This window comes from Nerophis lumbriciformis, linkage group LG38, assembly GCF_033978685.3.
Source record: "Nerophis lumbriciformis linkage group LG38, RoL_Nlum_v2.1, whole genome shotgun sequence".
NCBI lineage: Eukaryota > Metazoa > Chordata > Actinopteri > Syngnathiformes > Syngnathidae > Nerophis > Nerophis lumbriciformis.
This window is the reverse complement of record NC_084585.2, coordinates 22,365,278-22,379,553: the sequence shown is the minus strand read 5'-3', so window position 1 is coordinate 22,379,553 and position 14,276 is coordinate 22,365,278. Positions and strand designations below refer to the sequence as shown.

The 14,276-nt window shown below is 41.2% G+C and overlaps 1 protein-coding gene across 3 annotated transcripts in view; it reads left to right on the top strand.

Moving 5' to 3' along the window:
- Positions 1-14,276, top strand: part of LOC133578061 (sodium-coupled neutral amino acid transporter 3-like) — a 157,242-nt gene that overhangs the window by 65,614 nt on the left and 77,352 nt on the right. The gene's annotated exons all lie outside the window — the stretch shown is intronic.

Genomic DNA, 14,276 nt, shown 5'->3' with positions numbered 1-14,276 from the left:
CAAGTATTTCATATATATATATATATATATATATATAAGTATAGTATTATATATATATATATATAAGTCAAGTATTTCATATATATATATATATATATATATATATATATATATATATATATATATATATATATATAAGAAATACTTGACTTTCAGTGAATTCTATCTATATATATATCAATCAATCAATCAATCAATGTTTATTTATATAGCCCTAAATCACAAGTGTCTCAAAGGGCTGCACAAGCCACAACGACATCCTCGGTACAGAGCCCACATAATAATAATATATATATATATTTATTTTATTATATATATATGTATATATAAATAAATGAAATACTTGAATTTCAGTGTTCATTTATTTACACACATACACACACATAACACTCATCTACTCATTGTTGAGTTAAGGGTTGAATTGTCCATCCTTGTTCTATTCTCTGTCACTATTTTTCTAACCATGCTGAACACCCTCTCTGATGATGCATTGATGTGTGGCACGCACAAAAGTGCTTTCATCAAATGCATTAGAGTCTGGAATCTTCCATCTCTCCCTAGCATGGCCCAAAACCGGTCAATCTTTGCTTCCTGAGGAAGATCTTCAGTGCCAAGCACTTGGTAGTCCACTACTTCTTCCTGGAGGCTATCCAGGTCCAATCGCAGCTGTGGCTTGGAACTTACAAGCTGTTATGAGAGTAGCGATGTGTGTGTGTGGCCCTTTAATAGCCGAGCATGTAAGGTGAGTGACGTCAGTGAGTGTGTGGGCGAGAGAAGAGAGGGAGCGGTAGAGTGAGTGCGGGCGGGACTAGTTTGTTTTGTGTTGAAATGGCTGTGTGCAAGCAATCAATAAAGCAAAAATTGCAACTAATCGCCGGACTCAGGCAGGAAAGGTGCAACAAAGCGTATTTCTTCATCTTACTCGTCGTTGGCGTCGCCATGGCTGTATATTCCTCGTTCTTCTGCTTCGTCTCCTTGTTGTGTGTGCAGTTGTGCACTGCACTCTCTAAAAGCCGTATATGTTATTGATGTTATAGATGTCAGTCTTGTCCTGTTTAAGAGTGTCACAACATTGCTGTTTACGGCAGACGAACTGTTTTACTGTAGACAAAAACGTGACTGCTGCTGTTGTGTGTTGTTACCGCGCTGGGAGGACGTTAATGAAACTGCCTAACAATAAACCCACATAAGAAACCAAGAACTCGCCCTCGATCATTCTACAGTTATAATGTGATTGGGCAGGCACACTGTTTATATCGTGGGAAAGTGGACTCAGGTCCGCATGGAGCTGGAGGGGGCGTGGCCTCCAGCTCCGCTTGAATTTCGGAAGATTTTCGGGAGAAAATTTGTCCCGGGAGGTTTTCGGGAGAGGCGCTGAATTTCGTGAGTCTCCCGGAAAATCCGGGAGGGTTGGCAAGTATGAGTGGAGATATTTCATTACGTCAACGAATATTTGCATTAATGGGTTAGTTTATGGGCCAAACTATATCGGGATATGAGTTTTGATCCATATCGCCCAGCCCGACACTCGTGTTAGCGACAGTGCTCGCAGAGTTTTGGGATGTTCTACGTTTAATTGAGTCTTGCAGTAGGCCTTATGATGGCATTGTGTTTATATGTTCGCGGGCACCTATGTATCTTGTTTGAATGTTACTAATGATATTGTAATATTTAAGACATTTAATTTTTCTATAAAACATTTTCTGTGCTACAAAAAAAAAAGCTGTGCTACTATTTCTTTTCCATTTAGTAGCACCGGTGCTACTAGTGAAAAAGCTAAATGTACAGCACTGCACTTGGCACAGTCGCTCTGTCCCTCTGACGCTTTGTGCTCATTTCTGTCTGTGATATTCAGTCATATTTGGCTGTGACAGTGGCAAAAATATGTTTGTTACCTTTATTCCATTCTGACTTGGTTTTGGTTTAGCACCAATACCATTGCAGGTGTCTTTATAGAGTCTTGGAAAAGACACAGTATCACTTAGCTTGAAGCTGTGCATAACACTTTTTTCACCTTTTGAGGAGGTAAATGATGACTTCTTACCACTGGATTCCACTGGGAGTGTCTCATGAAGTCCTTTTTCGCTTTCCAGGAAAAAAGAGCCTTGCTTTTACGGCAGAAATGTATTGTTTATATTTCCAGCAGCTTTCACAGGGAGCCAATGTTTGGGTTACTCCTTTAGTCATTTTGAGAGGGTTGTTGTCGCTGACTTGTCAGATGGACTGTAAAAAGCATAAAAAAACATTAAAATAAAGAAATTACAAGCATAACAATGATTCAAAGAGTCTTGGTTCACTTAAAAGGAAAATGAATAAATTTACAGTTGTGGTCAAAAGTTTACATACCTGTACATTTGTGAAGGACATAATGTCATGGCTGTCTTGAGTTTCCAATAACTTCTACAACTCTTATTTTTTTATGATAGAGTGATTGGAGCTCATACTTGTTTGTCACAATAAACATTCATGAAGTTTGGTTCTTTTATGAATTTATTATGGGTCTACTGAAAATGTGAACAAATCTGCAAATTTTGGTGATGTAGATAAGTTACAATCAAATCAAATTAGCTTCATGGCATGGCCTCTTAACTTCTTCTTATGTGAGTGATTATGATTGACGACACCTTTTGAGATCTCTGAGCCCATTTAAATAGGGCCCATGTGATGCAGTCATTAGACTCGGTTACAAACGCAACAATGGGAAAGTCAAAGGAAATCAGCACAGATCTGAAAAAACGAATCATTGACTTGAAGACTTAAAATATGACTACTGTGACCATTTGACTGAGACTGGGAAGTTCCCCTGAGGTCACAGCACCTATGGTAAAAGGTTACAGTCATTATTAGCATTTTTGTGTGTTTTTTTGTTGTTATGTTACAAACCAAAACATGTTTTGGATCGCTAACGGGGCTTAAAAAATAGTTTTAAAAGGAAAGCACTTTTCTTCTACTGCAAAGGGCAAATATGTAATTGTATATTTCTACAAGATACTCACTCTTCAAATGTGGACGCTTCTTTTTGGATGACTCAATGGGGAGACAAAAACCTGTTCTGGCAAGGTTACTCTTATGTTTTTACGAATTCCCAGGATAGATTGTGACTCACAGAGCTCATGAAAATGGTCACTGGTTGATCGTATTAGTTAAAATGGAAAGTCAACATTCATATTGACAAACATTTATGGCTTCAACAATGAGCAACAGAACAAAACTTTAATGGAACATATTACTCTTGTGTTAACAGAAATCATATCCGACCGATCATTTTATTGTAGGAGGAGTCCGTAATACGACACCTGACGAATTGGAGGATAGATGGCCTCCGAGGCAAGTGAAAAATAGAAACAATAATATTATGAGCACGTTTATGAAGGACAACAATTTATTAGACATATGGAGGATGTTAAAATCCCAATGTCAAAAGTTACACATCGATTAAACGGAAAGGGGGAAACAAGTTGAGACTAGATTCCTGGTTAGTCAGTGATAATATACACAAGTCCACTTCTTAATATTTTGATTTCAAAAGCACCCTTAACCGACCACTGCTTTATTACTTTAACAATAGGGCCTACTATTATAGACAATAAAAGCTACTCGAAATTTAACGCCAGTTTGTTACAAAATGAGGATTATTGCAATAAAATTAAAGCCATAATAATTTATATTGAAGATGATAATTCAATCTCAGATTATATCAATAAATGGGAATTCATAAAGTTTTAAATCAGGGAATTTGTATTTAATTCAGTAAAGAATTGGAGAAAAATTAAATTAATTATAAATGTAATTTGCTCCAGGAAGTAAGCAAAGTGTGTATTGATGTTGGTGGGAATAATTTAGAAAGTAACAAATTCATAAAATTACAATATAAATTGGATAAACATTATCTGGAAAAAGCAGAAGGGAACTTTATAAGGTCACGCACAAAATGAATTGAGGAAGGGGGAAACATTTATTCCTACTTTAATAGTCTAGAGAGGAGTAGACAACATAGACATTATGTAAAAAGTTTAATAAATGGAAAAGAATACAAAGATACAAAGATCCAAAAATAGATTTTGTACTTGTATTCCAAGTTTTACTGTTCACTACTGTTATGTTCAGAGAAGGGAAGGAGGCAACAACCAGGGCAGAACTGCGGTTTACAAGGTTTATTTTAAACCTTTGATGAATACGTGGCGTGTGTATGCTACTCAAAGTGAGTGAGTGTTGACTATGTGTACAATTAATAATGTAAATGTTACCAAGGGTTGTTGTCTGTGAGTGTTGGTTGTATCTTTCGTCAAATTCCAAGGGGGCAAGGCGAAGAGGCAGTTTGTGGACAGGCCAGAGGTCGTGGGCAGGAGCAAGGCACCGTGGTCTTGGTCCGAGCAGGGAGGTCGTGGATCGAGGAAGGCAGTCAGGAATCCGGATGGGTGTCGAGTAACAAGGCACGATCACGGAGGACAGGGGAGTCACTGTGAAAACACAAAAGGACATGAACCAGGGAGACACGGAGAGAAAGAGCAAAGCAAAGGCGAGGAAATAACGGGGGAAGGGAATGCCAGACGTGATGCTTACTGGAAGGTTAGCGACGCTCTGGCAAAGGTTCCTCGGGTCCGCTGGTCTTTATGCTGCTCCCCTTCATCAAGTCCAGGTGTGTTGATTATTGAATGTCTGCAGGATCTCACTCGTCCTGCCTGCATTGTCGTCATGTCACTCCGGTTTATGTCTCGTTTTGACAAAGTAAGTTTCCATGTCCATGTCCTAGTTTTTGTTAATTAGTAGCTTCATATGTTTTAGGCACACTTGCCTCTTTTTTGTTGTAGTTGTTGTTGTATTGTTTATGTTCGCGTTAGTGCGTGATTTATATTAATAAATCCTAGCCTACCTTCACGCTGTTGTCCGGAGCCGTCTATTTTGCATTGGAAGAACAACCCCGCAGCTAGCTGCGAACCCCACGTGACATGAGGAGGTCAGAAGTCTCTGAGGCAGAAGGTAACTTTCGCAGCGGAATAAAATGGGCTGCCTTGGAGAAACGGTCAACAATTGTAAGGATAGTGGTGTTACCTCTGGAGACTGGAAATCCCGTGACAAAATCCAGGGCGTGTGCGACCAAGGACGGGCAAGAATGGAGAGAGGGTGAAGAAGACCAGCAGGAGGCCTGTGTGACATGTTACTGCGGGCACAAGTTGAACAAGCAGTGATGAACTCACGGGTGTCCTTGGCCATGGATGGCCACCAAAAACGAGTTTGTAGCAGTGATAGTGATCGTTGAAAACCAGGATGACATGAGAACCGAAACCGAGAATCATGGCGCCGATGAAGGCTGCCTGGGTGCTCTCGTTCGCTCTGTTTTGATTGTTTTTGTGCGAAAATTGTGTGTCCGCGTGCTCATACACCCGCGAAGAGCTATTGAACATCAGATCCATCATCCCTATGGACTTATTACTGGTCATCTTAGCGTCAGCTGCGGATTTGGTCCATTCTGTGATCAAAAGAGGGAGACCGCGCCGAAGAGGAAAGCAAGCGGGCGCCCTTGTCCGTCTTCGCGGATGGGGATTACGCACGCCTCTACCAGGCATCTTTCTCTCCAACGTCCGCTCACTTGCCAACAAGATGGACAAGCTAGTGTTGCTGATGAGAAGAAACAAGGACTTTTCCTCATCTTGTATTTTGTGCTTCACGGAGACATGGCTGAGCGCGAGTGTCCCAGACAGCGCGGTTCAACTGGAGGGCTTTCATCTCTTCTGCGCGACCGAGACACGAGGCTCTCCGGCAAAAAAAGAGGCGGAGGAGTCTGCTTCTTTATCAACAGCAGCTGGTGTACAGATGTGACAGTGATATCCAAACACTGCTCTCCTTCTCTGGAATATATTTTCATTCACTGTAAGCCCTTTTACTCACCGCTTGAGATAATTTCATTTATACTGGTGGCTGGTTTGGTTTGGGGTGCCATGTCACCAGCAGATGACATGGCACCCCAAACCATCACCCAACCATGCAAATTTTGCATTTCCTTTGGAAATCGAGGTCCCAGAGTCTGGAGGAAGACAGGAGAGGCACAGGATCCACGTTGCCTGAAGTCTAGTGTAAAGTTTCCACCATCAGTGATGGTTTGGGGTGCCATGTCATCTGCTGGTGTCGGTCCACTCTGTTTCCTGAGATCCAGGGTCAACGCAGCCGTCTACCAGCAAGTTTTAGAGCACTTCATGCTTCCTGCTGCTGACCTGCTCTATGGAGATGGAGATTTCAAGTTCCAACAGGACTTGGCGCCTGCACACAGCGCAAAATCTACCCGTGCCTGGTTTACGGACGATGGTATTTCTGTTCTAAATTGGCCCGCCAACTCCCCTGACCTTAGCCCCATAGAAAATCTGTGGGGTATTGTGAAAAGGAAGATGCAGAATGCCAGACCCAAAAACGCAGAAGAGTTAAAGGCCACTATCAGAGCAACCTGGGCTCTCATAACACCTGAGCAGTGCCAGAAACTCATCGACTCCATGCCACGCCGCATTAACGCAGTAATTGAGGCAAAAGGAGCTCCAACCAAGTATTGAGTATTGTACATGCTCATATTTTTCATTTTCATACTTTTCAGTTGGCCAACATTTCTAAAAATCCCTTTTTTGTATTAGCCTTAAGTAATATTCTAATTTTGTGACACACGGAATTTTGGATTTTCATTTGTTGCCACTTCAAATCATCAAAATTAAATGAAATAAACATTTGAATGCATCAGTCTGTGTGCAATGAATAAATATAATGTACAAGTTACACCTTTTGAATGCAATTACTGAAATAAATCAAGTTTTTAAAAATATTCTAATTTACTGGCTTTTACCTGTATTTGCGCTCTATTGACAAGTGATGAACCGAAAACTTGACCACCGAAAAAAGACTTTGATTACCGAAAATTGCGTTACCGAAACTGGATGTAAACAAAACACACACCATTGTGACTTGTCTGGAGCTTTGTCTGCATGTCTGCAATATGGAAGTCATTTTTATATATAGTGCAGAATTGCAGATATACCTGTAGACAGCAGTGACGTCCTGTCAGGGGAGGCAAGTGAGGCAGTGCCATCAGGGGGGTAAAATATGGAAGTAGAATTGTCTCACATCAACATATATAAATCAATATGATATTAATACATATGCATATGTTAATAAATATACAAATATGAATTTTAATAATTTGTATAAATAAACATGTATTTGTAAATATATTTTTGAGATTTGAAAATATATACAAATACAATTTACAAATATAAAAATGTGACATACAAATAAATGAATAATTTGTATAAATAAACTTGTATTTGTAAATATATTTTTGAGATTTGAATATAAATATGCTTGATTTTGTATTTAATTTGCATATGTGGATCGCTTTTTTGCTTTTGTGTCGATGAGACATTCCTCCCACAAACCAGATGCAAAAATAAATGTGACTTACACACTCCCCTGAACAACCAGCAGAGGGCACTGCAGCCAGAGCTTGTCTGGGTCACAGAGCATTATATGCCATCCATCCATCCATTCTCTACCGCTTATTCCCTTTGGGGTCGCGGGGGGCGCTGGCATGATATGCAAAATGCCCGGACTTCTCTGCACAAAAACAATCCACGTCTTTACGGAGAGAACGCACAACGGGTTTGAGCTAGCTAACATTAGCGTTGCATTAGCTATTGCTAATTTATCGAGTTAATCTGAAAGACAGTGTTAGCTGCTTATTTTATTGTATCAATGCCGTTTAATGACGTTGTCCCGATGTAGATACTGATCTCTTATCAGTGCAATGTGTGTCAAATCATCCCAAAAGTCATGAGTACTATAACCCTCCCTATTGTGCCTCTGATTGGCTCGCCAGTGTCTGACCATGTCTGCACGCTCTGGCTGCAGTGCCCTCTAATGGTTGTTCAGGGGAGTGTGTAGGTCACATGTATTTGTGCATCTGGTTTGTGGGAGGAATGTCTCATCACACAAAAGCAAAAAAGCGATAGACATATGCAAATTAAATACAAATACAAAATCAAGCATATTTATATTCAAATCTCAAAAATATATTTACAAATACACATTTATTTATACAATTTCTTGATTTATTTGTCTGTCACATTTTTATATTTGTAAATTTTATTTTTATATATTTTCAAATCTCAAAAATATATTTACAAATATGCGTTTATTCATCCAAATGATTTATTTATATGTATATCACATTTGTATTTGTATTTGTATATTTATTAATATATTCATATGTATTAATATCATATTGATATACTTAAGTTGATGTGAGACAATTCTACTTCCGTAGCCATGAGATGTTCAAAAACGAAGTAATAAAATAAAATACATTTTAATATTTCTCCTTTGGTCCATGCTTTTTTTGTGTGGTTCCTGGATATTATTATAATTTTTATGGTCAAAATCGTGGAAATTCAGTGTTTCCTAATGGAAATAGCAAGGCAGACGAGAAGTGAGGCAGATACATGTGGTGCCTCCATGGCTACACACAAGGTGTATTGAGCGTGTGCGTGCGAGGGGGCGCGTGCTTGTTGCCACGGTGAAAATGAAGGTCACTAGGCAGCAAGTACCTCTGCCTCAAAGTAGGGGGCGATATATTGTCAACTTGCAGCTCAATGCCTCTGCAGTACTCTGACTCGCCACACTGGGAGTGTGGGCTAACAGACACATGTCTCTCCAGCGGAAGCCAGACTTTTTTTTCTTTTTTAAACTGTATTTATAACAAACATAGCATTTTTATTAAGAGCAAGTCAGCGTTTGTGGGTGTTTTTTGTACCTGGTGTATAGTTCACCACACGTCACTGGTGGACAGCCATCTACAAAGTGGCGGCTTTTAAAAAGAGAAAGTCCAACATGAGCAACAGCACCAAGCAAGTGTGATATTATGCTCTCTGCAGCCTCATTAGTCAGCGACATCGAGAGACAGAAGTTAAGTCTCTAAACCGAGTACATTTTATAATAACACCAGACGAAGATGCTACATTTGTTGCTCGTTGTTTTTTAATTTAAAAAAAGTTAATAAACGTCTAGAAACACTCGAAAACACATCAACAAAGTACTACGTACAAAAAGCAGCAACAATTTAAAATATGGCAAAACGATAAAGAAAAATATATCCATATATACATATATGTTAATACTAATTTATAATAACAGATTTTTTTAAATGTATGTTTAAATTTTTTTAGCCTTTTTTAAAGAAGATCACATCATAGCAAATTTTGCAAATTACTCAATGACGTCATGGTGACCACGCCCATAACCATGCCCCCACCGCCACAGGTATCTTGGCAGTAGAAGTGGTCTACTATGTTCACTGTTATTTAATGCCCTTCTATTTCATCCATCCATCCATCCATCTTCTTCCGCTTATCCGAGGTCAGGTCGCGGGGGAAGCAGCCTAAGCAGGGAAGCCCAGACTTCCCTCTCCCCAGCCACTTCGTCCAACTCCTCCCAGGGGATCCCGAGGCGTTCCCAGGCCAGCCGGGAGACATAGTCTTCCCAACGTGTCCTGGGTCTTCCCCGTGGCCTCCTACCGGTCGGACGTGCCCTAAACACCTCTCTAGGGAGGCGCTCGGGTGGCATTCTGACCAGATGCCCGAACCACCTCATCTGGCTCCTCTCCATGTGGAGGAGCAGCGGCTTTACTTTGAGCTTCCCCCCGGATGACAGAGCTTCTCACCCTATCTCTAAGGAAGAGCCCCGCCACCCGGCGGAGGAAACTCATTCCGGCCGCTTGTACCCGTGATCTTGTCCTTTCGGTCATAACCCAAAGCTCATGACCATAGGTGAGGATGGGAACGTAGATCGACAGGTAAATTGAGAGCTTTGCCTTCCGGCTCAGCTCCTTCTTCACCACAACAGATCGATACAGCGTCCGCATTACTGAAGACGCCTCACCGATCCGCCTGTCGATCTCACGATCCACTCTTCCCTCACTCGTGAACAAGACTCCGAGGTACTTGAACTCCTCCACTTGGGGCAAGATCTCCTCTCCAACCCGGAGATGGCACTCCACCCTTTTCCGGGCGAGAACCATGGACTCGGACTTGGAGGTGCTGATTCTCATCCCAGTCGCTTCACACTCAGCTGCGAACCGATCCAGTGAGAGCTGAAGATCCTGGCCAGATGAAGCCATCAGGACCAAAAAGCAGAGACCTAATCCTGTAGCCACCAAACCGGATCCCCTCAACGCCTTGACTGCGCCTAGAAATTCTGTCCATAAAAGTTATGAACAGAATCGGTGACAAAGGGCAGCCTTGGCGGAGTCCAACCCTCACTGGAAACGTAACCGACTTATTGCCGGCAATGCGAACCAAGCTCTGATACTGATCATACAGGGAGCGGACCGCCACAATCAGACAGTCCAAAACCCCATACTCTCTGAGCACTCCCCACAGGACTTCCCGAGGGACACGGTCGAATGCCTTCTCCAAGCCCACAAAGCACATGTAGACTGGTTGGGCAAACTCCCATGCACCCTCAAGGACCCTGCCGAGAGTATAGAGCTGGTCCACAGTTCCACGACCAGGACGAAAACCACACTGTTCCTCCTGAATCCGAGGTTCGACTATCTGGCGTAGCCTCCTCTCCAGTACACCTGAATAGACCAAACAGGGAAGGCTGAGGAGTGTGATCCCACGATAGAACACACCCTCCGGTTCCCCTTCTTAAAGAGAGGAACCACCACCCCCGGGGCCTTGCCACCGAGGAGCTTTTTAACTACCTCAGCAACCTCAGCCCCAGAAATAGGAGAGCCCACCACAGATTCCCCAGGCACTGCTTCCTCATAGGAAGACGTGTTGGTGGGATTGAGGAGGTCTTCGAAGTATTCCTTCCACCGATCCACAACTTCCGCAGTCGAGGTCAGCAGAACACCATCCTCACCATACACGGTGTTGACAGTGCACTGCTTCCCCTTCCTGAGGCGGCGGATGGTGGTCCAGAATCGCTTCGAAGCCGTCTGGAAGTCGTTTTCCACGGCTTCCCCGAACTCCTCCCATGTCCGAGTTTTTGCCTCCGCGACCGCTAAAGCCGCACACTGCTTGGCCTGTCGGTACCTGTCCGCTGCCTATATATATATATATATGAAATACTTGACTATATATATATATATATATATATATATATATATATATATATATATATATATGAAATACTTGACTTGGTGAATTCTAGCTGTAAATATACTCCTCCCCTCTTAGCCACGCCCCCGCCCCACCCCGACCACGGCCCAACCCATCCCCCGAAATCGGAGGTCTCAAGGTTGGCAAGTATGCCCTAAACTTCCTGATCACCAGAAGTAATTGAAATATTTCAAATGTATTTAATTATTGTGAACACACTCAAAACAAGACTAATAGGATTTTTGAATTTAAAGTCTGTGTGGGGCGAACTTGAGAGCGTGCCCAATGGACTACTTAAAGTTTACTTGTATGGAAGTTCTTAAGACAAGCCGCTGAAGTAGAAGTCAAAATGAAGTAAAGTTATACATCAAAGCGTCGTGAATCAAGAACTGTTGTACCACTTGCCTGTTATGATCTTGCAGAGGATCAGGTTTTGGAATGCCTTCTTAGACCTTCTGCCCCGTGCAAGCACATCATGTGTGGCCACTCGGCATAGGGTACGACCAATAGCTGCCCCTATATTTGCCCCTCCCCTTGTTTCAAGGAAATGTTGATGGAAAAACACAATTATGCAAAGGAGACAAATGTGACAAACTAAGGAAATCTAATTTGTAAAATAAATCAGTTTATGAGATTGTAATTCATGTTGGATTATGCCCACTTAATTACCATTGCATTCCTCTTCTCCGGTTGAGCCAGAGTCCTCCAGTTCACTAGAGTTCTGTATGGTAGAGTAATCTTCCTGCTGAGCACACTAAGGTGACGTGCGGTCTTCTTGCAATTAGGGATTTCACCGTGGCCTCTAAGTCATCCATCCTCCTCACACAGGACATGTTAAATTCCAAGGCTATGGGGACATTTGTGATTGTTCATTCTAGTTTTTATGCATTATGTATCGGTAAACTAATTGTGTGTTAGGTTACATTATTAGGTTATGTCTCTCAAGCCTGTCAGGTTGTGTGCCTGAAGTAGAAAGAAAATAATGGTTATAAAATTCCTGGTCAAGAAATTGTACAGGAATAAAATGAAAATACAAAACCACTGTACCTTCAATGGAGTGCAAGAATCTATACAGATATGACATTTGGGATCACAGATAAAAATGGTGGAAGTTTGAAAAATGGCCAACTCATTTTGAATGGGAAAAATGGCCCGGAAAACCTGGAATTCTGTGAAATCTGGGAATTTTTGAAGGGAAAGCCCACAAATCCCAAATAGGCGGAACAGTTTGAAGTTGGAACGGTTTGAATCGGATGAAAAATGTGGACGGTAAAGCGTGCCAAAATCTGGAGAATAATAATAATAATAATAATAATAATAATAAATAGATGAATTTTGGTGTAGAACACCATATGTGTTCTAAACCAAAAATGGGACGGCGTGGCGAAGTTGGTAGAGTGGCCGTGCCAGCAATCGGAGGGTTGCTGGTTACTGGGGTTCAATGCCCACCTTCTACCATCCTAGTCATGTCCGTTGTGTCCTTGGGCAAGACACTTCACCCTTGCTCCTGATGGCTGCTGGTTAGCGCCTTGCATGGCAGCTCCCGCCATCAGTGTGTGAATGTGTGTATAAATGGGTGAATGTGGAAATACTGTCAAAGCGCTTTGAGTACCTCGGAGGTAGAAAAGCGCTATACAAGTATAACCCATTTATTTATTTATATGTGCGAATTCTTTGGAGAATTTCACACAATAATAAATTGAATAATTTTGGTGTGGAAAACCATATGTGTGAATGCTTTGGAGCATTCACACAATACATATATGAATTTTGGTGTAGAAAACCATACGTGCGAATGCTTTGGAGCATTCACACAATAATACATTAAATATTTTTGGTGTGGAAAACCATATGTGTGAATGATTTGAAGCATTTTCACAATAATAATAAATGGATGAATTTTGGTGTAGAAAACCATATGTGTGAATGATTTGGAGCATTTTCACAATAATAATAAATAGATGAATTTTGGTGTACAAAACCATATGTGTGAATGCTTTGGAGCATTCACACAATACATTAATACATTTTGGTGGAGAAACCCATATGTGTGAATGCTCCAAAGCATTCACATAATAAATATATGCATTTTGGTGTAGAAAAACATGTGTGAATGATTTGGAGCATTTTCACAATAATAATAAATAGATGCATTTTCGGTGTAGATGCTTTGGAGCATTCACACAATAAATAGATTAATTTTGGTGTAGAAAACCATTGGTGTGAATGCTTTGGAGCATTCACACAATACATTAATACATTTTGGTGTAGAAAACCATATGTGTGAATGCTTTGGAGCAGGGGTGTCAAACTCAAATACAGAGTGGGCCAAAATTTAAAACTGAACAAAGCCGCGGGCCAAGGTTGAACAAATTAACCTTTTGATAGGGACCCAAACAAGTTTTGCATTGAATATTGAACAAGCAAGGCTTCTATAACTTTATAGTGACATGCAAAATCGAGTTTCAAATAATAATAATAATAATTCAAAAATATCAATGGCATATCATATACAATTTAAATAAAAATTGAATGCCTCTTTTCTATTTGCAGCCTTCTGAGGTAAATATCAACATTAACTTTTTCCATAGGCTAATAAATTTGAAAATAAAATAATGAATAAACCAACCATTCAGGACTTTAAACTGCTCAGTTTGCAACACACTGATCTAATCTGACGTGCCCAAGCCAGATACCTGACATCTTTTCTTGGATGCTAGTTCATTAATGTCGGGGCTCGGGCTTTGAAGCGACCTTCATTATCGAACGAAGGTGTTCATCAGTCGCTATACCTCGTATTCCACAGTCTTGGGGGCGTGCCTAACAGGCACTGCTTTTAACGTCCTCTACGAGCTGACGTCACGTCCACTTTTCATCCTTTCTAACAACGTCCCTGCCCAGTCACAAGATATGTGCGGCTCCTGTACGCACACTCACGTGAATGCAACGCATACTTCATCAACAGCGATACAGTTTACACTGAGAGTGCCCCGATAAGCAACTTTAACATTGCTAGAAATATACGCCACACTGTGAATCCACACCAAAACAAGAATGACAAACACATTTTGGGAGAACATCCGCACAGTAACACAACATAAACACAACAGAACAAATACCCAGAACCCTTTGCAGCGC